General features: G+C 37.2%; 1 protein-coding gene and 1 pseudogene across 2 annotated transcripts in view; both read right to left on the bottom strand.

The window, feature by feature from the left end:
• PDE4B (phosphodiesterase 4B) overlaps positions 1-24,163 on the bottom strand; it is a 513,377-nt gene that overhangs the window by 171,287 nt on the left and 317,927 nt on the right. The window lies entirely within an intron of this gene.
• Positions 3,947-4,058, bottom strand: LOC112309427 (small nucleolar RNA SNORA48; annotated as a pseudogene).

Below are 24,163 nucleotides of genomic sequence, written 5' to 3'. Positions count from 1 at the left end.
TAGATGCTTCCAGTTCCATAAAAATTAAATGACCAAGAATGATGTTCCTATTTGCTAAACTCAACAAGTGATGGCAGGAACACCAACTGACCCAGAATTCAATCTCTGAAATTTGACTTAGCAAAGTATATTATTCGCACGATTTCAGATATCTTTGGTTTTTATTCCCTTTTTGTTTTTTTCATTACTCTGCACTCCTGCCTAGTGTTCTCTGTTATTGCTATTTCTACTTTTCTATTTAGAGACACGCTTTCTTTCCAATCAGCGTGTTAGGATCTTTACCTAAAAATGAAATACGACAGGGCAGAGTGTCTCCAGAATCTCCTTGTGTTCACACTGGAGCACCCGATATTTGCCCTGCGGAGATGTGCTGGCCTAAGGGCCATACCGCCCTGCAGAAGTCCTCCACGTCTGCAGTTTTGATGGCAACACATATTGCACCTCAGTCCTTCAGGGCTCCCAGCAGTGTCTCTTTGAGAGAGTAACACGGTCTGGATCTCAGCGCTGTAGACAGCTGATACGGGAAGGCCCTGGAGAGCATTCTCTTATGTCACGCATGAAGCAATTAAGGTTCAGAAAAACAACATAACTTCCCCAAGGTTATCTAATTTGTGGCAGAGCTGACTCCAAACCCAGGATTCTTGATTTCTAGTCCAGAATTCTTTCCCATACTATTTGGCTTTGGCAGGCTGTAATCAATTTTCACTTTTAAAGCTACAGTCTTTTTCTTTTTTTAGCTTAGCTTTTCAAAAGGGAGCACATTCTCAGAGCCTTATAGCTTTGTGTCATTACAAGCAATCAATATCCCTCTTGGAAAGTAATTCAATAACATTTTTTATCCAGAAGTTTCAGCTACTTCTTGCAAAAGTCTCTTAAGCCCATGAAACATGGTAGTTTTATAAATCATATTAACTAGCCAATTCTTACTAATGAAACAGACAAGGGAGAGGGAGAACATCTTATAGGGGAGGTAATAAAGTTACCAAGAACCCAATAGTGCAAGGAGTCTTAGGAACTAGGTAATATATTTCCCATTTTACAGAAGAAAACTGAGGGTGGAGAGGCTGGATACTTTTCCCAGGGATCTGCTTGTGTGACAGAGCTAAGATCTCCACCTGAATCACTTTGATGCTAAGCTCATGCTCCCTGAGTCAAATATTTGCAAGTCAAGTACAAAGACAGGGAAGGGTGCTCTTTCGAAAATAAAACTATTATTTACAAACACTCCTTTTTAAGTTCCTGCCATAAAAAAATTTCCCTATATTACTCCTTTGGACTTTTGGCAGTGTTCCCCACCGAAGAAGGTCAAGTACTTAAAAGAGTCCTTTTAGTCATGCTGTTAATAAATAAAGCAATGTTATTTAAACCTTTGGGTACTTTTGTCAGTCAAAGATATCACTGATTTTCTCTTCCACATAGGGAAGTGTACACGAGGTCAAAGAAGCCCTGGAAAAAATATAAATTTTTCATTGTAGCTTTGTTCTCCTCGTGCCAGGGTGACTTTTGATTGGTTCCAGGAAGTCACCTTAGTCACATCTGAGTTCATTTGTCATTCTCAGATTGCTCATCAGAAGAAACTAAACATTAAACTTGAAATGGTAAGCTCTGTACCATTGATTATTCATTTTAGGAAAGTCATCTTTAGACACTCTCGGACAAGACATGTAACAAATGGATAACAGAAATGTTCTTGGAAAGATGAGTACAAGTCAGAGTTTTAATTTTTTTCAAAAATTACTAGTAATAATGAATCTTTAAAAATTAATAGTGATGACTCAGTCATGTAGATTCAGTAGTTTATGAAATATTTTCACACGTATAATCTCATTTAATTCTCATGACAAACCTTTCAGTAAAATCCAAATTTTAAGTGAGTATTAATATATGCTATGCATTGAGCTAGGCCCTGGAGGTTAAAAAAAATAAATAAGAAATGGTCTTTGTCTGCCCTGGCTGGCATAGCTCAGTGGATTGAGTGTGGGCTGCAAACCAAAGGTTTGCTGGTTCGATTCCCAGTCAGGGCACATGCCTGGGTTGCAGGCCCGGTCCCTAGTGGGGGCCATGTGAGAGGCAACCACACATTGATATTTCTCTCTCTCTCTTTCTCCCTCCCTTCACCTCTCTAAAAATAAATAAATAAAACCTTTAAAAAAATGTCCTTTGTCCTCAAGGAATTCACCATTTTTGTTATTATTATGACATGGGACATAGTAGGTAATTAAAGCTCAAAAAATTAGAATATACTCACCCAACGATTCCAGTCACATCCAGGACTGAAACTGGGCTGTCTGGTTCCAAAACTTATTCTTGTCTCACTACCTCAAACTTCTGCTTAGTATCGGAGTAGAAATGTAAAGGCAAGTGGACACAGAGATTTTTAAAAAGCAATCTCCCTTAATTTATTAATTTTTAGTTTATGATTTTTGTAAACTCGGGATTTTTAAGGCGATGTGCACCCTTGTAATCTCTCTCGCTATTAACACAATGCTTTGCATTTCTAATGTTAAAAGTTTTCATTGTATATTTGCTTAGATAGGAACAGAATCCACGTTATCATGTTCATGTTTGACACTCAGCTAAGCAATTCACACAATGTAATAGCAAAATGTGTTGTTATGTATGATCCTGAGTCTACAGCTGAGAAGATGAAGACTTGGGGAAGCTCATATGTACAAAAGAAATTGGTGATTAAAGGGTTAGATAAAAAGAAATTATTAAGAAAGTTCAAGGAATTTGGCTTTAGGATGAGAGCTGAAGAACATCTTGATTACAGTCTTCATGTACATGAGGAGTTATTTGTTTTTTACCTCGAAGGCCAGAAGAAAATGAATTCAAACTGCAGCCCTAGGGACTTAGGTGAGCTATGAGAAATGATTTGCTCACAGTGAGATTGACAGCTACTGGAATAAGATACCAGGGGAAGTTGTGGAATCTCCCTTAAAAAACAAAAAAAGATTTCTAACCTCTTTTTATAGTTCCAATGCGGCATGGCTCCAGGCAGAAAGGTGGGCTAGATAGCTTCTCAAGCTTCCTTTCTGCTCAAGGACTCTGTCGCTGTGATGATTGCAGCCCCAAGAACATCAGAACATCTTTTCATGGTGAGTGCCAGCTAGATGTTGAAAGTCATAGCACTCAAGGTCTCCCTTTTACTCTGCTCATCGTTCCATAGAAGCATTTGTGGTAGATAATAACCGCCACTCTAATGGGTTTCCTCTAATTGTCAGCCAGAATCCATTGAAAGGTACCTTGATCAATGTTTCTAAAGGTTAAATGACCAAGTGTAGGGAATTGCTAATATTTCAAAAACTGTTGTGCCCCACACTCTTTAGTCCCAAAGTATGAAGAACCCAGTTGAGGTTATCATTATAAAGCTCCGAGATGATAATATCACCTACAGTAACCACACAGGTTTTTCTCAGCACATTGAATCGATATTAGGCTTTAGAGGTTGTTCGGAAGCAAATCAAGCACAGCACAGGAATAGAAAGGTAAGGGATGTGGTGAAAAATCAGAGGGATAAGGTATCACTCCAGCAAGTTAATTTATTTGACAACTAAGAAATAGGCTTAAGATATTTAAGGAATTGTGCAAGGTCATACAGCTTAGTAAAACACAAAGTTGAGACTTGAATCCAAGTCTTTTGGCCTCCTCTACAGTGATTAATTCCTAAAGCATATTATTCATCATCAATGAACCAAACCAAAGCTGAGTTAAAAAAAAACTATGTTTCAAAATGTATTCAGATGCTAGAAAACTAGACCAATAACTTGAAACTCCTTTTTTGTGGAAAGATCTGACTCTTCTCTCCATACTATGGTAATGAAATCAGGCATCTTACTGTCCTGACAGATTTGTGCAACAGCCACTTCACTAATACGTGACTGCCATACCCCAGCACTGTGCAGAAATGTAAGCCATGTCTTTTATTTATTTATTTATTTATTTTCCATGTGTCTAAGGCATAAACCAGGCATGGGCACAGACCAAAAGACAACCTGGGATAAACAAGGAGTTACTTTGCCCCTGGCTGATATGACCATGTCTTTTAAAAAGGGGTTTTAGATGCTAACTTGTCAATTTCCTGTAATTGTTAAAAGTAGTCATTAGAGGCAGAAAAACAGGTTAACCTTAACTTTATCAACTGTACGTGTCAATGCAACTTTGGGTAAATTGCTTAAACAGTTTGTTTTCCCATCTGTAAAAGAATAATAATAATGATAATATTTACCTATATTGACTAAGATATTATATGTTAAATGTTTAGCATAGACACGGCAAACACTAAGTGCTCAATAATCTGTAGGCACTACTGCTATTATATTATTATTATTATAATTATTATCCCATAAACTTTAACACTCAGACCATTATTCTAAAAGATGAGGAGAGATATAGCCTTCCTATTAGACATAAAGCATAAAAGAGCTCTTTCTTAGAAAAATAAAACTTTCCCCTGAAGTCATAACATCCATGTCTCCAGCATCAAAAGAAAGTTTAACTGACATTTTCTACATTTCCTGAGGACCTAATATGTGTCAAAGGCTCTCCTGAGTGTTGTGGGTACAAACATGAAGGAAATAGTCATGCTCCTCAAGGGTTTCACGGTCTAGAATTGAAAGAAATGAACCGATAAATCCAATATGACATGGCAAAGAGGGCATTTAGGATAGTACATGGTGAGCAGGAGGAGGAGGATGGGGAAGGCTGGTGGGCAGAATTTGGAAAGGCTTGTCAGGAAATTCAGCAACTGCAGCTGAGCCTAAATTCTAAACAATAAGACAATAGAGGGTCACGATCATGAAACTATTTTTTAAAAACTGAAATTTTATAGACAAAAACAGGTTACTGATCCAGTTAGTCTCGTATCTGTCTCACCATCATTCAATTGACTGACAAGAATCACAAAATAAAAGTTTTAATAGGTAGGTAGGTAGAGAGAGACAGCCATTCTAGATACCACACCTGGCACACACACATCAGTAAGTATTTGCCAAATTAGCCTTTTTCAGTAAATCTGCAATGTGTTGGGTGGTGGTAATTATCAATGTAAGAAGGTCATTTTATTGTCATCTCATTCTTAGTAGCACAACTCTACAAAGATAATTATCCAGGTAATGTTCTCAATTCTCCGCTTCAGCTCTCACGTGCATTCTCATTCTAACTTGACAAAAGGCAGACGCATAAAAGGAGTCATTACCAATATCCTCTGGATTTCTATTGACTGGGTAATAATCTAATCAGGAGGCTCACTTTTGCTTGAATGTGAGGTAAGATTCTTAATGTCTTCTAATTTTTAACTACATATGGAAAAAAATCTTATAATATGACCCACCAATCAACACTGAAAGCAAGTTCTGAGACTTGTTAATAATATAGAGAGAAAAAAACAGTTATGCTCTATGTAATAATCACTCACATAAAAGAAGAAGGTAGTTAGATGTTTAAACTATTAAATGCTTACAATGACATAGTTCATAAACTTCATCAATACATAAGGCAGAATTGAGTCCCTTCTCCTCGAAGTGCTGGCACCTTGCACGCTAGTTTTAGTTGCTTCACACACAATATACAATATCACTTTTCATAATGTCTATTGCATTTGCATATAGGCAGAAACCACAGCAACAATAAGATAAAAAGATTATATAGCAAGGTAAATTCTAAGCAACAGTCCTTTGAAATAACCCCGAGATTTGAAAAACATGTAATGAATAGAAACATACTCTGAATCTGCTTTAAATTGGTAAGTAAAATGGGAAACTATTTACCAGATTAAACACTCTGAAATATGCATATTTTGTAAAAATATAAACATAAAAAAGCAATTCAAAACTAACAATGATAATACTTATGTAGCACCTGGTGCTTTGCCAAACATGTTGCCTAATCGTATTGGAGCTATAATGTACCCATGTGAAGTGTTATTACAGTGCTTGAGATGCTAACTTTGTAGAGTCAGTACGCTTTTAGCCAGCAGGCTCTGAGGCATGCTCTCTCAAGCAGGCACTTTTCCAAGTTCAGAACTCACTCTTCTTCCGTTCAAAACCACCTGTCACTGAGTGCTGTTATTCCTAGCACCACAACATTCAGTGCATTTGTTCTGTCATTTCCATTTGCTCCTTTATAGAATGAAAGGCCTATTGTAGAGAGCAGGACTGAACCAAGATGATATTAGTCCTGTCAACTAAGAAGCCATGTTTAGAGCATGTGTAGAGCATTGACTCAGAACGATGGAGCAACCTGGAGCACATACAGAACAATGTGGTAGACAGCACGTGCTTATCTGAAGGGTAACACCATCCTCTCAGTGCATGCATAGTAGAGTGGCTTATCGAGGTGGCACAAGACAACGTGTTTTAATCAAAGGCTGATGCAACATTACATCGTACAAAAACGTGAAAGCAAAAGCCTTCATAGAGACAGCTGAGACAGCCAGGAGTGAGAGAACAGCACACGGCTGCTCTGATCAACCCTCTTCTGCACCCCTGTGAAGGCAGGGAGTTTATCAGTCTATAATTGTCACATTTTTGCACCTAGAATAGTGCCTGAAAGACAGTAGGTGCTCAATAAGGACTTTTAAGCAAATGCATGAATTCCTATAGCCCTGCATTGCCTATCCTATTTCTCAAACTTCCACCTCTAGGCTGTGGAGCTGGCTAACTAGCATCATGAGACAGATCTTCTTTTCTCTCATGCACCTTACACATGGCTGCTTAATCGATTTTGCTAAACTACAGACTTAATGGTTTTACTCCCTAGCTTAAAGCACATTTTAAATGACTCCTTATTATTGCAACTCCTTATCCTGGCACTTAAAATCTGCCATGAGAGGCCTTAACCGACATTTCACCAGATCCCAGCCTTCAGTTTCAAAATAAAATCCTTTGTATCAATCCTGTCGCCCCTCAGGCCACCTTGCCTATTTGACTCTGCTCATGCCTGTCTCTTGGCCCACAAATGGCCACACTGACCATCTTTACCTGTTGAAATATCAACAGTCCTTCAACATTTATGTAAACTTTATTCAAGATGTACTCATCAAATGCCATCACTTGGCTTATGCGCTGACCTTATCCTGCCTTGTATTATAACATAGTTATATGTGAATCCATGTCCTATCCCCAGTATTTAAAGCTTCCTGAGACCAACAACTGTGTCTTACTCCACTCTTACCCTAAACCTCCTGTCACGTGTAGTCACTGGTCACTACCTGTCTGCTAAGTTGAAGTGGTTCCAAAAGCTACGTCATGGAATTGAAAGCTATTTACCTTGCTGGACGTGTGAGAACGCAGAGGACGGGTAGGGTTCCAAAAATTTAGGCTTGAATCTGAGCTCTGCCTTTTACAAGATGAGTCCCTGAGGCAACGTTTTTACTTTTCCTTTTAACCTGCCTGAAGCTCAGTTTCCTCATCTATAAAATAGCGATAATTGTATTACCTACCTCACAGGGTTTCTGTTGGATTTAAATGGGAAAATGAAAATGATAATGCTTTGTAAACTAAAGTGTTATAAAGATTCAATTATGTTTGAATTATATGCCATGGAGCTTGTTGGATGAATACAAAATGAAAGCTACTTGGTAATTCTGAGTGCTTTTGTGCTGTACCTGGTGGAGAATGAGGAAGGGGTGGGAATAAGGAGGGAGGAGAAGAGCATTGTCCTTCTGCCAGGAGTCCCATTGCCCAGGAGATAAAAAGTTATATGTGGACATATTTGCACATTAATGCTCAGCCAAGTCGCTAAATTGCTATGTGACAGCACTTAGAAAAGATCCCCATTGATAACTTATTTTGAGATTTAGAATTTATCATATTTAATTAAGGTGAAAAGCAGCTTAAAAAATGCATCGCTAAAGGTATTTTTTTCTCCTCTGCTTCCTCCTGTGTATTTTCTCTTAGCTAAATTCATTTTCAAAAGAAAAAATACAACCTTGAGAGCTTGTCATCTTCCTTGGAAAATACTATGACTCTACTCTGCACTCCTATCATTGTCTGTGGGCGCCCCTCCTTTAGAACTGAGCACAGAAGCTGCCCAGGAAGAGGAAAGAGGAGGAAAGGGTGCCCGGGACTAGCCGGACCGTGAGAGAGGTGCTGTTCCAGGGAGCGCTGTTTCCCGTCCCGCTTTCTGCTTCAGGTATTCCTGATCTCACAGACAAGCTGGATGCACGTTATGCTATCTGAGAACCCTGGACCAATGTGGCTCATTGTGCTATAATCTGATTTTAGAAGAGTTTACGCAATTCACATTCCTTGTCGGAGGCTTTCCCACATTTCTGGATAGCTGATGACATTTTAATAATTTTTTTTTAAGTGCAGGGAAGGAAAAACATCTGCCTATTATCTGAGAAAATGTAACAGCTATCTCTTTGGAGTGAGGGCTGGGTTATGAATCAGTGTTTTTCTGTTTCTTCATCTTATTTATGTGCAGGTTTACTAGACACTCTGGACTGGTTTGAAACCTCCCAATGACGTCAATGGGGCAGAGAAACTGGAGCAGCGGAGACAGCTGCAATGCACCAAGTCTACTGAGGTTTTATTCTTTTCCCCCAGGGTGACATCTGAGACAGATATTATCAATCAAGCCCTCCTGGCTCAGCACCAAATCAAAGGCACTTTATCATTCAAAGCAGTAAAAACTGCAATTAGATGATCTGCTCGGCTTTTTCCCTAGGAATATCCTGTTCATGACAATTAATAATGCAATTAAAACTAAATTAAACAGGAGAATGCTTACTAAAATATTTAATTTAAATATGTGAACTATTTTGTTTAGTGTTTCAGTTATCAAATTATTAAAGATCACTCCCTACATATATCTTATATAAAAATTCAAAACAATGCAGTCACTGTCTCTTTTAAAACCACTAATAAAAGCCAAATGATAAACCTTAACCAGTTTCTAAGAAATGGCCAAATGTCCAGGAAAAAAATATAGGTATGTATATTGCAAAGCTTTGCTATCATTTAGAAAATAGCAAATAACAACAACAAAAAACCCGTGACAATTGACAGAAAAGAAACTAGGGTTCTGTGAATCAACATTTCGTTCAAAAACACTCAAAATAAAACTACAATGAAGAAAGAGCCAACTGTGTTTCTTAAGCACAACATACTATTTACTGACTTTTCAAGCACCTCTTCTTCGTAAGTCTTACTTGTCTGGGTATATGATAGCTTAACTGAAATCTGAAAAAAATACCCTTAATCTAATTATTTAAACTAAGGATTTCTGTCTCTTTTCACTCTCTCTCACTCTTTTTTTTTGTTTGTTTTAAGAAGGAAACTTTAAACGGGTAAGGATACCCAAGACTAATCACAGCAAATCTAATAAACATCCTTAAAATGGATTTTTGTTTTCAAAGCTGCCTAGAAGAACTAGGCATAGAACAGTCTCACCAGAGTGACGAATACAGACTGACTGTTACATCGCCCCTCCCTGTCTTCGGCACTGTTTGTTGGCAAACAAAGCTGGTATTAAAATGTTAAGTGGAACAGAGAGAAAACTGGGGACAAAAGTAAGAAAGAAACACTAATGTCAATGTCAAGCTCACTTGGCCAAACTGAATAGAACCCAAAGCCATTTAGTCTAGAAAGTCAAACTGGCCAAGAACAAGAAACATAGGAAACAAGACTCATCAGCCACTGTTTCTTACCTGTGAAGCATCATCATCAGCGTGCTCAATGTTATTAGGCAAATAATATTATATCTGATATGTCTCTCTGTCTTAATAACAGACTCCCAAAATAGGAATGGCCATGATGCAGGAGACTTACTTTTTCAATGAGGAAAACAAGACAAAATGTGTTTAGATGTCAGCTCTAAAAGTGTAGGTTAGCCAGAATGACAGGTGCCTTGCCAATCAATCAGTCATGGTTCCCCAAGGCAGGGTGTCATCGGGGCTCTTTATTACTTGGATTTAAACAATAAGCCTCTTTTTTCCACTCCTCCATTCATTTAGTTGTGAAACAGACAATAAATCATAGCGACAGTTACCAAATATGTTGTACATTATTCATAAGACTGAACTTTCTAAAAGTTCCAGCCCTAATGTTTCTCCCACCACTAGATTCGCCATTCCTTTATCCATTCCTTTCCTTCATCATAACGGCAGTAAAATGGGCGCAGAGGCCTGGTGGGTGTGGGTTTGTACCCCAGCTCCATCTCTTGGTAGATACATGTCTTTGAATGACCCAGTCTGCAAAATGGTAATGCAATGGAATGACCTGAATAAACACCTTGTAGGCACTTGAAATGTGATAGCTATTATTTTTAGATACTTGCTTAAAAATGTTTATTATTATACGTCAGTGCCAAGTACTATGCTAGGCAGTGAGAAAATGCACACATACACACAAATAATGCAAAATCCACAGAATAAACCAAGCTAGCTACTGGAAAGTCATTCTTGCTTCCTGTATCTAATCACCACTACAAAGTAGGGCCCTTTCACCACTGTGGGAGACCTGCCTTATCAGCCAGTGGTCTGCCAAACCTTCAAGTGTCGTAAACAAATGAGTAACTGTTCAAGTGGTTACCTAGCCCAGAACATTCTATTTCCTTTACCATTCTTGAATTGGTTTCCTCTTTATCAGCCATAGATGGCCTAGTTTTTGTCACCATTATCTCTTTCCTGGATTACTGCAACAGCCTCCTAACCAGTCTGCTTTGAGCTTTATCTATAAGATCATCCTTTTAAATGATAAATCTGGTCAGGCCATTCCCTGCTTAAAAACCTGCATGAAGCTTAAAACCTTTTATGGAAAAAGTCTCTGTTCCTTAGTCTTTTATAAGATTCCAAATGATACGTGGCTTGTCTAATTTTCTAACTTTATCTTTTTGATGGGCATTATCTTAAATACCCATACATGCCATTCAGTTCCCCCAACTAGCAGTCTTGTTTCATGTTTTTTCATATATTCTGCCCTTTTCCACCATCTCTACCTTCTGATTCCTATTAACACATGCTTTGACTATGACTGGCCCATACCAGATTGCAGTAAATGTATTTGCTCACCTGTCTTTTCTCTCCTTACTGGAGTGTGAGCTCCTGTAGAGTGAAGACTACGTGTCGGTCATTTCTATTCCCCCTAGCTAGGCACAGAATCGCATGCTGTTCTTGAAAAGTACTAAATGAATCCATAAACATTAGCATTTATAAATTCAGTTGATTTACCTTAACAAAGAGATTTTAGAATCCTTTCTGTGGAAGACAGATGGATCTTTAGCAGGCCTCTTGGACAGTTAGGTCCTGTTTTCTTCTCCCCAGACCATGTTTTAATTGAGGACTAGACACTGGATTCTGCAGCCATGAGAAAGTATAACTAGAAGTTCTAGAATCAGGTTCAGAGAGACATATTTAAAATCCACACATTCCTAGTGTGCCCAGTTCTTCTAATGGGTATAGAGCCTACCACTGTAAACAAATTGTAGTGATGCCAGAGGTGAGAACGTACATCAGCCCATGAAGGAAACTAATCAATCATTTATCAACAACTGCATTTGTCTAAATGATCTGAGCATCCTGGATTGTTTATTCATTCATTCAGCAAATAAATGATCGACAACCGTGACATCCTAAGACATTGCAAATTCAGTGGTGAGCAAATAGGTTAGCTTTTATTTCTTGAGCATCTCCTACATTATTGATGTGTGAGCAGCCCATGATGGAGGTCCCCTCGTGTCAATGGGTAGATCTCACTCTTCATGCCATAATAGTGACATGTGTCTGTCTTTCCCACTGGAGGACAAGCTCCCCCGAGGTAGGATCCTAGCAAGGACTAATTCTTAGTAAGTATTGTATCACCAGGGCCATGGAGTACAGAGCATACAAGAGTAACACCCTGGATGAATATTCAGTTAAAGAACGAATGAAGTTTCCGTCTATCGTAAAGCAAACCGATTCGTTGTGAGGTTAGCTGTGGTTAGAATGTTTCTTTGTATATTATCCACGCCAAAATATAGATAATAAATACATTTAAGAAAGATTTTTCTAGATATACAATTATTTTATATGTAATAAAATAACATTGTTTTACTAAAAACTGATTCAACAGGCACATTAATTAAAAAGCTAACTTGATTAGTTGACACAAATAGCCTTGATAAAAATACTAACTTTATGGCATCTTTTAAAATGCTTAATTTCACATGTGCTATAATCATTTGGATAAGTTGAAGAGTATATTTAAGATGCTTACTTTCTTTAAATTATACAAACAGCTTATTTTTGAAGATTGAAGAAAGCAATTTATATAAAATCCCACTTCAAACATTGATTATATAGAAGTAGGTTTTGGATGTTATTTTTCATTAAATAATGACAATTCTCTTCTATCTTTCAGGAAAACAAATTTATTTTGATAACCCCAAAAAGAAACAGTATATTATAATCAATCCATTAAAAAGAATATATTTTCATTAAAATATCTCTTCTGCCACACAAATATAATTTTTCCAATAAATTATTTTATGCCAAAAAGATGTTTTCTTTCTTCAATCTTTAATTGTCCCCCCAAATTAAATTACTGTATTACTCTAAGAAGGAAGGCTCAGCCATCAGACTAACTTACTGTGGTCTGCACAACATATTTTACTCTGGGGAGCTGCGATAAGGTAAGAACATCCGAAGAGGGGGAGTCCGCAGGTTTTAGAGACTGCCCACCCCCCACTGCAGGAGTTTTGTAGGTGGGGCCTGCTCAAGACTGTTCTCCATCACATTAGCCCTCTGCTTCTTTGCCAGTGACCGCCAATCTTGGACTTTTTCTTCAGTCTATCCTCAGCTTCCAGAACCTTGCTTTATTGATTCAAATATGTAATGAAAGAGGAAACTGACTTCCTGACAGACAGGAAGATCTTAGGAGCAAGCTAACATCTCTCCTGCAATCAACTCTTCAGTTCTTCTACTGAGCTAATAGTCTGATCCATCTGCCTTTACCCGGCTTATAATGCTGAGTACTGTATAGATTTTAATACTAAGAATATGTGTTCCTTCTTGGTCTTTACTGAAAAAACAAACAAACAAAGAAACAAATGAAAACCTTTTGCCTGACTTTTCAAGGAAAGAATCTCATGGAAAAAGTTCATTTTTCTGCCCCATATTTGAAGCAAGTACATTCACATTTCTTTTGCAAACAACATCCCACCTCGCCCCTCCCCCCCAGAAAGTAGCTTCATGCTGAGCACAGCAAATAATGTGATTATTTGATTGATAGATTATCTTAGTGTGTGCCCTGCATGTGCAGGCCTATGCAATCTCTTTAAATAGCATAGGAAGAAATAATGCAATCCTGCAAATAGTATATATAATTTTTCTCATCAAACTTGGCTCACAGGCTTTCACTCATACTGCTTGTGCTACAGCTAAAGTCTCAAGAGAAGAATAATGTCCACAGCACTGAAAAAACCTGAATACATTCTTGAAAATCCTGGGTGTTTATATTCCAGCTAAATAAATTAGTTGTTGATTGAAATGAGTTTTTCTGCTGTCTACCTATCAGCAACTATCAGTAGAAAGTAATGTACTGAATTTTTGAGAGTATTCAAGTTTTACCTTTTTTTTTTTTTTTTGTCACCTCAGTGACCTGATCCCAGGCACATATTTTTTTTCTCATGCTGCCTTGGGTAATTTTAAAAAAGAGTATCCTTCAGAACAAAACCGCAAACAGGATTATAACCTACTGGCTAGTAAAAATTAGCTTTCGGAAAGTTTGAACATTAGCTTCTGTCCAGTGTTTAGCTGTGACAAATACACTCTTCAGGCTCTATAGATTTTCTATTATTTCAGAGAATAAACAGGCATTTACTGATTTCTAGTAATTTCACTTCTAATATGATTGGCATGGTAGCCAACACAGCTCTAGGTTAAGCCCATATCCTACCTACTAAACATACTAAACGTACCTGTGCCCTGCTTTAGGGAATCTGGCAGTTTAAAATACATACATATAAAATAAAGTGGAAAGTAATTTCACTATAAAAATAATTCTTCTCATCACTAAATGATTTACCTTAGGGTCCCTTTCAAGTTTAGTTCCCATACTGAATTTAAGAGATTGTTTACATATAATTAATTGACACGTGTAATGGAAAATGTAGAGCTCAGTTTTTTTCACCTGGATTTACTGTTAGCTTAAGACTGAAAGAAGTCTTATATTTCATTATTAATATGAACTTAGTATTTACTGAGTTCTTCATATGCGGCAGTAACTATTTTAGGTGATTCACTTCAGTTCCACAACATTTCAAGGGAAGCATTAAACTTCATTTACAAATAAGAGAATTGATGCTCAGACCTGCTTAAGTTCATACGGTTGGTAAAGAACGAAACAGGGATTTTCACCCATATCAATCTCGTTCTCTAGGCAGTGTTTGTTTCATTGAAATATCACATTTCCCAAACTCTTTTCCAGAGGTCCATTAAGATATTAATAAGTATTTCAAACCCACTAAAGGTTTTACCTTAGATAAGTTTAACATATCTTTGCCTTCTAAGCATATTCTTTTTTTTTAGAAAATCACAATATATTGTTGTATCTTATAGCTCTGAAACTATCAAGAAACATACTTATCTGTCTAACCAAGTGGTTTCCAGAGTTAAGACACCATCTCCTCTTTATTTCTTCACAGACCACTAAATGTTTCACTCCATAAAGTCCATGACTGCCTTCACTTGAAGTTCTATTAAAATGGGGTTTAGTGGGCTTGCAGGGCTGGGCAAAAAAGGTGAAGGGATTAAGAAAAAAAAAACCTGTAGACACAGACAACAGCGTGGTGATTGCCAGAGAGAAAGGAGGGCAGGGGGAGGTGAAAGAGGGTAAAGGGGAGACAGTGATGGAAGGAGACTTGAATTGGGGTGGTGAACACACAATACACCATACAGATGATGCACTATAGGATTGTACACTTGAAACCTATATAATTTATTAACCAATGTCACCCCAATAAATTCAATTAAAAAAAAACAGTTGTTAAGTTATCTCTGAGCCTCCTGGTAGTCTTGTTTCACTGTGTCTCTTTACTTTCTTTGGTTTGTAACTTGGAAAAATGCCTCTTGGGTTTTTAAGCCGAAAGTGACTGTTCATTCATAAAATAAAAACATACCTGAAAACTCAAAAATATGGGGTTAAGAGTTTGTTTTTGACTTGATTATCTTTGACATTCCATTTTTAATGGGAAGAGTAAAAACTCTAAGTTCCCTTTTCTTTCACATTCCCTACATTTTCAGTTGACCATTGGGAAGAATGTGATCAGGAAAAACTGGTCTAATTTATAAGAAATAATTATGCTCAAAGTTAAGAGTAAGAACACTTAGATTTTGTGATTTATTCGCCAACATCATCAAAAGTACTTGTTGAATATACTATCTGAAGCCTATGCTAGGCACTGTGCACAGTAATTATGCCAAACATACTTTCTGCCTCCCGGAAGCCTCGGCATTCCAAGAAGTTAGACAGTTAAATAACTCCTGAGTAATGCCTATGCTTAAAATGTAAGCTGCTCTTCCTCTGTTTTAATGTGTATGGAAATATGGGCCTATGAGATGACACAGAGTAAATCAGTGCAAAATCACACAAATCATTGCTTGGTTCTAGTTTGTGACACCCTTATCTCCCTCCTACCCATAATCCCATGTTTCTTCCTGTCTTAACTCTCAAAATAAAGACACAGTTCATAGAAAATAGAAATATTTAAATAATCGAAATATTTCTAATAATTGAAATTTTGCTAAATAATTGAAAGTATTTAACACCTCTCCCATACTCTAAACAATATTTAAAAGTACTCAACTATTCATAGCCACATTATATATATATATACATATATAAATGTGTGTGTGTGTGTGTGTGTGTATATATATATATGGTTAACCATATACATAAGGTTAAAATTTTTTCCAATTTGTAGTAATGGCTCATTACCTTCTATTTCTTTTTGTAAGAGTCTAATAGAGGAAAGATTTTCAAAAATACTCTTATTTTAAAATTCAAGTAGAGAAAATGAAAATCATTCACAAATTTTACCCTGCCCTGAGGAGACACATAATTTATTCTTGCAGAAAAACACCACTCAACTCACCACCTACTCCTATAACTTAAAAAAAAGATAATGTAAAGAGCTTTTAATAAATGAATGTACTTGAAGTATTTTTCCTAAAAATTATGTAATTTTACAAAGCATTACATGTCCCCCATTCTTTTTTGCTTACTTTTAATGTCTTATTATTTGATGATTGTACATATGAAACTGTGCCCAGCTCTAGGCCTGGACTGACAGTTAAAGTTTGCTCTTTGTAGTGTGACCAGCACCTGCCAGATCATGGATGTCGCCGGGAAGGAGGCAAATCAACACTGCGTGACATTCTAGAGAGCTGGTGCTCTGTCAGCATCCCCCCACTCAGGGACTCAGTTCCTTCTCAGTAGTTTCACTGTGTTCTCACTGCCACATAGTTCTTGTTTAGCTCTTTGTCCTTTTATTTTTCTTTCTGGTGGCATGCCACTTCCCATGGCAAAGTAGGTATCATTTTCGATCTGAATACAAATGACTTAGATGCAACATATAAGCATTCAACTGGAACATCATCAGTAGGTTTTTTTTTTTTACATATCAAATGAGAAAATCGATTTGCAGTCACACCTGAATGATAGCTTCCCATGGTGTGTGTAGCATTTCTTCCAATTTACTTTAGAGAAGGAAAAAGTATTTGAGTTTCCAAAATTGCCGAAAAATCTCCCTTTAAAGAGTATCTTCAGTTTTCTCTCTCATTTTGCATTTTTTCTTCCATTCCTGGTGATATGTGAGTATGTTTCCGGCTTTTCATTAAACTGAAGGAGTTATCAGATTAATCAAAGAAAATTCTCTCCTTGTACCTTTTACATCGCCTTTGGGGCTGTCATACCTCCTGTCTGGCTTCCTCTGCATTGTTTAGCCAATTGAGAGCACGAAGAAAAAGTACCTAATGCACTGGGTCAGATTTCCTGAATTACATATGTTTGACCACAACAAAGGAGAAAACCCTGGAGGAATTTTAAGACCTTTTCATTGCAGGAGATTACAGAGCAAAGAAAATGTCTATGTTACAGGAAGAAATAACAGTGTGACTGGAATAACAAATTCAACTTTGTCCAGGTTTGGAACCAACACTGTCTGCTCTAAGCAAGCTGGTGTGTATTTAAATTTTACCTTTGGCCCAGGAAGACTGGCCTGTAAGCAGATAACAATAGTCACCAAAGGTCACTGGGGTCATCATTAACACAGCACAGAAGTAATAGGTTCAAAGACCCTCAGATCTCTGAAGGACTAAAGCCATCTCCCAGAGTGACAAACTTTACCCCAAAGACTTTCAACAGAGAGGAGAGGACCTCAGCATTCTGGATCTGTGGGCAGAACATGACCGGTGAGATGGCGAACTCACCGCACTGACAAACACCGGTCTGCAGTCAAATGAGAAGACATGTCTGAGTGGCTTCCCCTTTGTCTCCTGTGGGATTCTGTCTAATTTACTGTCCTTCTAGATCCTGACAGTCCAGTATATTAATTGGATCTGTGCTCCTAGAAGGGACACGTGGTTCTTTATTTCAGGTTTGCCTCCACATTGCAACTTCCTAAATCTCATGATGTCTCAGAGAAGGTGACCGTAGGAGAGGACTCATTTTATGCAATGGCAGCAACAGGTATAAAACATATACACAGATTCCCAGACGATCAAAATTTAGACATGAAAACCAATTTTCTAACTGGTCTTCCCCTTGTGTCCTTGTTCCCCTACAGCAGGGCTGTCAAACTCATTTTCACCGGGGGCCACATCAGCCTCGAGGTTGCCTTCAAAGGGCCGAAATAATTTTAGGACTGTATAAATGTAAGTACTCCTTAACTGTTAAGGAGTTGAAATTACATTCAGCCCTTTGAAGGCAACCACAAGGCTGATGTGGCCCCCCATGAGAATAAGTTTGATACCCATGCCCTACAGTCTATTTTCAATATAGCAGCCAGAGTAATTCTTCAAAAACCTAACTCAGGTCACATCATTCACCTGCTGAACACCTTGCAGTTGGTCCCAGTTTCATTCAAAGTGAGAGCCCAAGTGCTCACAATGGTCTGTGAGGCCCTAGCTAGAATCCCCATGATCTCCCTAATCCCACTGCTCACTAGGCCCCCTTTTTCACTCTGTTTGAGCCCCATTGGCCCTTTGCTGTTTCTAGAACATGCCAGGCAAGCTTCTACTTCAGGAATTTTTCAATGGGCATTCTCTGTGCTTAAAATACTCTTCCCCAGTTCCCTCCATGGCTCACTCCCACAATTTCTTAAGTCATTGCTCAAATGGTGTCTTGTTATGGAGGCCTGCTGTGACTGTCCCACCCCTGCACTCGTTTTACCTTACTTTATTATTTTTGTGCACAGCAATTATCACCTTCAACATGTATAATTTATTTATTGTGTGTATCGTCTGCATACTCCCAAGAAAAACAAGATTCCTGTATTTTTTCCATTCCTTTATTGTCAGTGCCTACTTCAGAACCTAGCACAGAGTAGGTATCCAATAAATCTTTATTGGGAAATTAATTAATAAATTAATAAAACAAGTATCAGTCCGCAGGCTTACACCTAACAAGAAAGAAGATAATTGGTCTAGTTTATAACTACAATAAAAGTTGTTTTTATCAAAATAATATTTTGGGTCGGAGTGAATGTCAAGGTAACTTTCCTATAGGAAAAGGCTTTATTTTCTCTGGTGGTTTAGGAAGCAATATAATTGTTGAAAAGAACTAAACAGAGAAGAGAGTTTGGGGTGAATGCGGTTTATATAACCCAATCAGGCACCATGATGACTTTGGAGAATGCTAAGAAAGGGCTGTTTTTAGATTATTAAGGAAATATAAAATTAGCAAAGGCTATCTGGGAAAACTTCATAAGGGGAATTTCAAAGATGACATGAATTAATTCACCACCAGAACCACAGCAAGAGACTATGCTTTTACTCTTGGAAACAGAAAAGGAAAAAAGCATCTTATATTCTTTTTCAATTTCATGTGATTATCAAAAAGCTTAAGTTCCTTTTTAAAAACATTTCATTGAAATATACTTCACACGCCATAAATTTCAACTTATAATGTGTGCAATTCACTACTTATTAGTATATTCATACTAATAGTAGTATATTCAGTTGTACAGCCATCACCACTATCCAACTTCAGCACATTTTCATCATGCCTAAAAAAAAAACCCTGCCATTCACCCTTTTCTTAGCTCCTGGGAACAACTAACCTACTTTCTGTTTCTTTCAATTTACCTATTCTGAACATTTTGTGTAAATGGACTCATACAACATGTGACTTCTTTCACTTAACACAAAGTTTTCAAGGTTCATCCATTTTATAGCATGTGCCAGTATTTCATTATTTATTATGGCTGGAAAATATTCCATTTTATAGACATATCACATTTGTTTATGTTGCCATGAGTTGTTTCTATTTGGGGGCTATTTTGTATGAATAATGCTTCCATGCGCATTCATATACCAGTTTTTGTGTGGCTGTATGTTTTCATTTTTCTTGGAGTAAATTTCATTTTTCCTAGGAGTAAAATTTCTGGGTCATATCATAACTCTGTAGTTTATATTTTGAGGAAAAGCCAAACTGTTTCCAAAGTCACCACTTATGTCATCAACAATGTATAAGGGTTCTGACTCCTATATCCTCTCCAAAATTTTTTTATTATCTATCTTTTACATTTTAGCCATTAAGTGGGTGTGAAGTAGTATCTCATTGGGGTTTTGATTTGTATTTCCCTAATAATGATTTTGAGCATATTTTCATGTGGTTATTGGCCACTTGTATATTTTCTTTAGAGAAATGTCTATTCAAATCATTTGCCCATTTTTAATTAGGATATTTGGCTTTTTATAGTTGAATTGTAAGAGTTCATTACATAATTTAGAACTAACTCTTATATCAGATATATGGTTTACAAATACTTTCTCCCATTCTAATGGCTGTCTTCAACTGGCTTATTTCACTTAGCATAATAGTCTCCAGTTCCATCCATGCTGTTCCAAAAGGTAGGAGTTCCTTCTTTCTTTCTACTGCCTAGTATTCCATTATGTAGATGCACCACAGTTTTTTAATCCACTCATCTAGTGATGGGCACTTAAGCTGTTTCCAAATCTTGACTATTATAAATAGTGCTGCTATGAACAAAGGGGTGTTTAAATTCTTTTGAACTGGTGTTTCGGGATTCTTTGGGTATATTCCCAGCAGTGGAATCTCTGGGTCAAAAGGCAGTTCCATTTTTAGTTTTTTGAGAAAATTCCATACTGTTTTCTACACAGAAGCACAAGACTTTTTTTTTTTTTAAATCATAATGAAGCCCAAGGACACAGTTAATAAGAGAGAGAGGCAGTAGAGGATTCAAATGTAAGTTAAAGAAACTAAGTCTGAGAAACATAGCATGTTCAAGGTGGTCACTCATTTAGAAGACCTCAGAATCAGCACCCAAACCCAAGTTATCTTAACATATTTCATGCACAGCATGCTCCCCACTGTTCTACTGCCTATAATACATATTGTTAGTCTTTTAATAAGAACTGAACTACTGGTAGTAGAAATTCCTCAGCATGGGAAAAATGGCCCTAAAACTGGTATATGTTACTATAGGTTTATGGCTTCAAAATAGCTCTCTTTTGGTTTTCTACTAAAGTGTGTCTTGTTGATGGAGTGAATGCTGGCTTCCAGCTGAGAGAACTGAGCAACATCAGGAAATAATTGGGAGAAATACTATGGCAGAGACTAGCTTACTTACAGACCAGGGCATCTTAAGATTTGTGCTTAAAGCTCACAAGCAGGGAAAGCAACAAGGAATAAATGTTATCTGAGAGCACAAAGACACATAGGCCATTCATCAACAACTAACAGCATGAAAACCACCAAAACAGCTTTGCCTGAGCAGGCTGTTCCATTTATTGTAGTAATAAGTCAGGTACCCATGCCAGGTGGAGATCTTTTAGAGGCTGGCTCTGAGAACCTGAAGTGTGATCGGCAGCTAGATAGCCTGTAAGTACTTAAACAGGGAAACATATTTTATATCTTTCATTTTTAACTTCACTAGTTTTAAATGACACTTAAAAAGTATTTGGCTCAGGAACAATTTTACATACTGACATGTGACATAATTGGTTAAAGTATCTTATAATAAATATGTCTATCAACAAAATCTTATGGGCTGAAGAATTTCAAAACCACCTCCTTATATGAGTATTTCTTTGATATGAAAATCAGAATGCATACTATTTGACTTAGAAATAATGAGAGAAGTGATAACAGTTGTAATAAGCAATAATTATTATAATAGTAAAACAAGTATTATTATTCTTAAAAATAATAGTGTTAAGATATTAATAATACTACTAATAATTACATGTACACAGTACTTTAGTGTTTTCAGAGTGCTTTCACATTCATCATTGTATTTAATCCTCATCACAATCTTCTAGGGAAAGTATCCTTATCCCCATTTTATAGATAGGAAAACTGAGGTCCAGATTTACTCTCAGCAAACATCAGTGTATCAGGTACTATGCCAGATACTGTCACCCACGCAATCTTACTACCACTCACAACAACATTTGAGGCAGGTATTGTTAATTCCATTCTGCACATGAGTCTCGGGGAGAATTAAAATCTACCCAATCCTATAGCTAGTAAGAGGAAGTGAAGAAATTTGAGCACATTTCTTTGGTGTCCAGGTAGTGTTCCTCTAGTATAAACCATAGTTCTTGAGAAGTGTCTATAAACAAAACTGGACTGGACAAAAATTTTTCATGGTGGTTATATGGATGGGAAGTTGCATTTTGCTTCTGAATCTCAGTAAAAGAAACAATGACACACAAAAACAGTTCACATTCATTGAATCTTTACTATATATCAAACATTGGGTTAAGTATTTTGAGCTTATTGTCTTTTAATTCTTATGACAACCATATGTTATTATATCAGTTTAAAACATTGAAAACTGAATCTATTCAGTAATCTCTTCATGACCACTCCAAGTCACATTGAGTTGGCTGTACTGTTTCTTATAGACAAAATCACAACAGATAATTTATCCATCCATTACCATAATGACTAATAATCCTTAACTCATTCCTCAGTTTATCTAAGACCCAGAACCACCTCATCCACATACTATGACTAGAAGCCAGTGCAGACTGGTCAGCAAACTGAGATCTGTAGTCATGGAACAAAGAGAAGCTAGCTGGTTTACCCAAGATCTGAGCATGCTCTAATAGGGTTTATTAGCTCTAACACCAGATGACAGTATCATTGAAGTAGAGAACAGCCTCTTCCCCTTACCTGGAGGCCACAGACTTCTAAATTGTTCATATGGGATATACTAGAGACTCACCAGAATGGCAGAAAGCAAAAGCAGGTAAATCCAGGACCCTCACCACCAAATAGCCCCGGGAAGGCACAGCTTGTCTTGTGCATTGGTTTTCACGTAGGGATAAAGTGAGGAGGCAGAAAATCCCTGGAGCCTCAAGGCACTTCCTCTCTGACCACTTCGTACTGTAAAAATCTGGAGCTTCCAAAGACCCTCACATATCAACACCAAATACAGCACTTTGGTTTTTGCAGCAGTCAAAAGTTCTTGGCTTGAAACTATAACCATTTGATAAATACCTGCTTGGCATTAATAATACTCACATTGGCAAGGATAAGTGTCAAGGGCTTTATGTGGTTTCTCATTTAGTACAACAAAGAAGTTATAATTTTGTTATCAACTTAATTTTAAAAATAATAGACCCAATATATTAAGTCACTTGATTGAGGTCACAAAACTAGTGGATGACTTTGGGGTTCCAGCCCAAATATGTTTGGCTCTGAAATCCAAGCTCTTTGTACTATGCAAAGCCTGAGTGGAATATCAGTCCTACCACTTATTAGCTGTGTTTCTTAGGATAAACTCATTTATACCACTGAGCCCCAGTATCTACATCTTTAAAAGCAAATAATAGAGCTGCTGTGATGATGAAAGACAAATAGGTAAAATATAAATAATACTACTACCAATCTCATAGGTTTTGTAGATAGTTCATTTGCATGAAAACACCTGGTAAGCCATGCAACATCATATAAATATGAATTTAAAAATAATTAGAGCTTCTGTGGAAAAGAGATTCTAAAGAGATCATTGATTCTCTTATTCAAAGAAGTGTGTTAAACCAGACATGCATTCAGAGTAAGATCGTCTGATAGTTTAGACTTGGGAGATTATCAAAAGGCTTCCACAGAGGACAGCTTCCCAGCACCCAGTCAGAGAATACATTTCAAAGAAAACAAAGGCCACTGTGTGTACGTGTGTGTTTCTGTTCAGGTTTCCATTCCTGCGCTTATTTGTGTATGTCTGTGCTAAAAGGAGCTTCGCTGTTCTGATTTTAGCTCTGGATATGGTCATCTATAGAGCTCCAGATGTTCTGTAGGAGTTGTTGAGCACCCAATTCGATTGCCCCCTACCACCCCCAAAAAGGTGCTTACAGCAACTATGCTAACATAATGTGTTTCCAAGATTCGGAAGTGTATGCCATAATTTTCAAGAAAGAAAAATAAGAACTGCCTTTGCATCTTTCAGAAGATTGGCTGTTTCAGTCTATATTTTAGTTCCTTCCTGCAAATGCACACATGTCCTGTAGAATAGGACTCTGACCTGGAAATAATAATGCGTTGATGTTCTGACAGCACCGCTCTGGAGTTATTGCTGGAGGGCATAACGACAACTTGGCTCCTGATCATGAAGTCTGAGGGAGGCATCTCCGCTTGATGGCTCTTTGTTTTCATATTTAAATAAATCTTAGAGGCATGGTCAGTATAATTAGGTCTTCAGAGGCACTAAGAATCAATGTGACTTTAGAAATTTTCCATGAAAAGAAAAAGATCTCAGATGTCATAAAGGCCAACTTGGTCATCTTACAAATAAAGAAACTTAAGCAGAGACTTGTATGAGAACTCCTGAATAGCTAGAATTTTTTTCTATAACTACATTACATACTTGTGCCCATTAAAAAACTAACAATAAAAAGTACAACAAAAACCTAAGCAGATGGTGTCATGTGTTAAATTACTGAGTTCTAACTCCTTTAGAGAGGTAAAAGAATTGGCAATATGGTGTGGTGAAA

The sequence above is a fragment of the Desmodus rotundus genome, chromosome 3, assembly GCF_022682495.2.
Source record: "Desmodus rotundus isolate HL8 chromosome 3, HLdesRot8A.1, whole genome shotgun sequence".
NCBI lineage: Eukaryota > Metazoa > Chordata > Mammalia > Chiroptera > Phyllostomidae > Desmodus > Desmodus rotundus.
The sequence above is the reverse complement of the archived record's forward strand: the minus strand, read 5'-3'. Positions and strand labels throughout refer to the sequence as shown.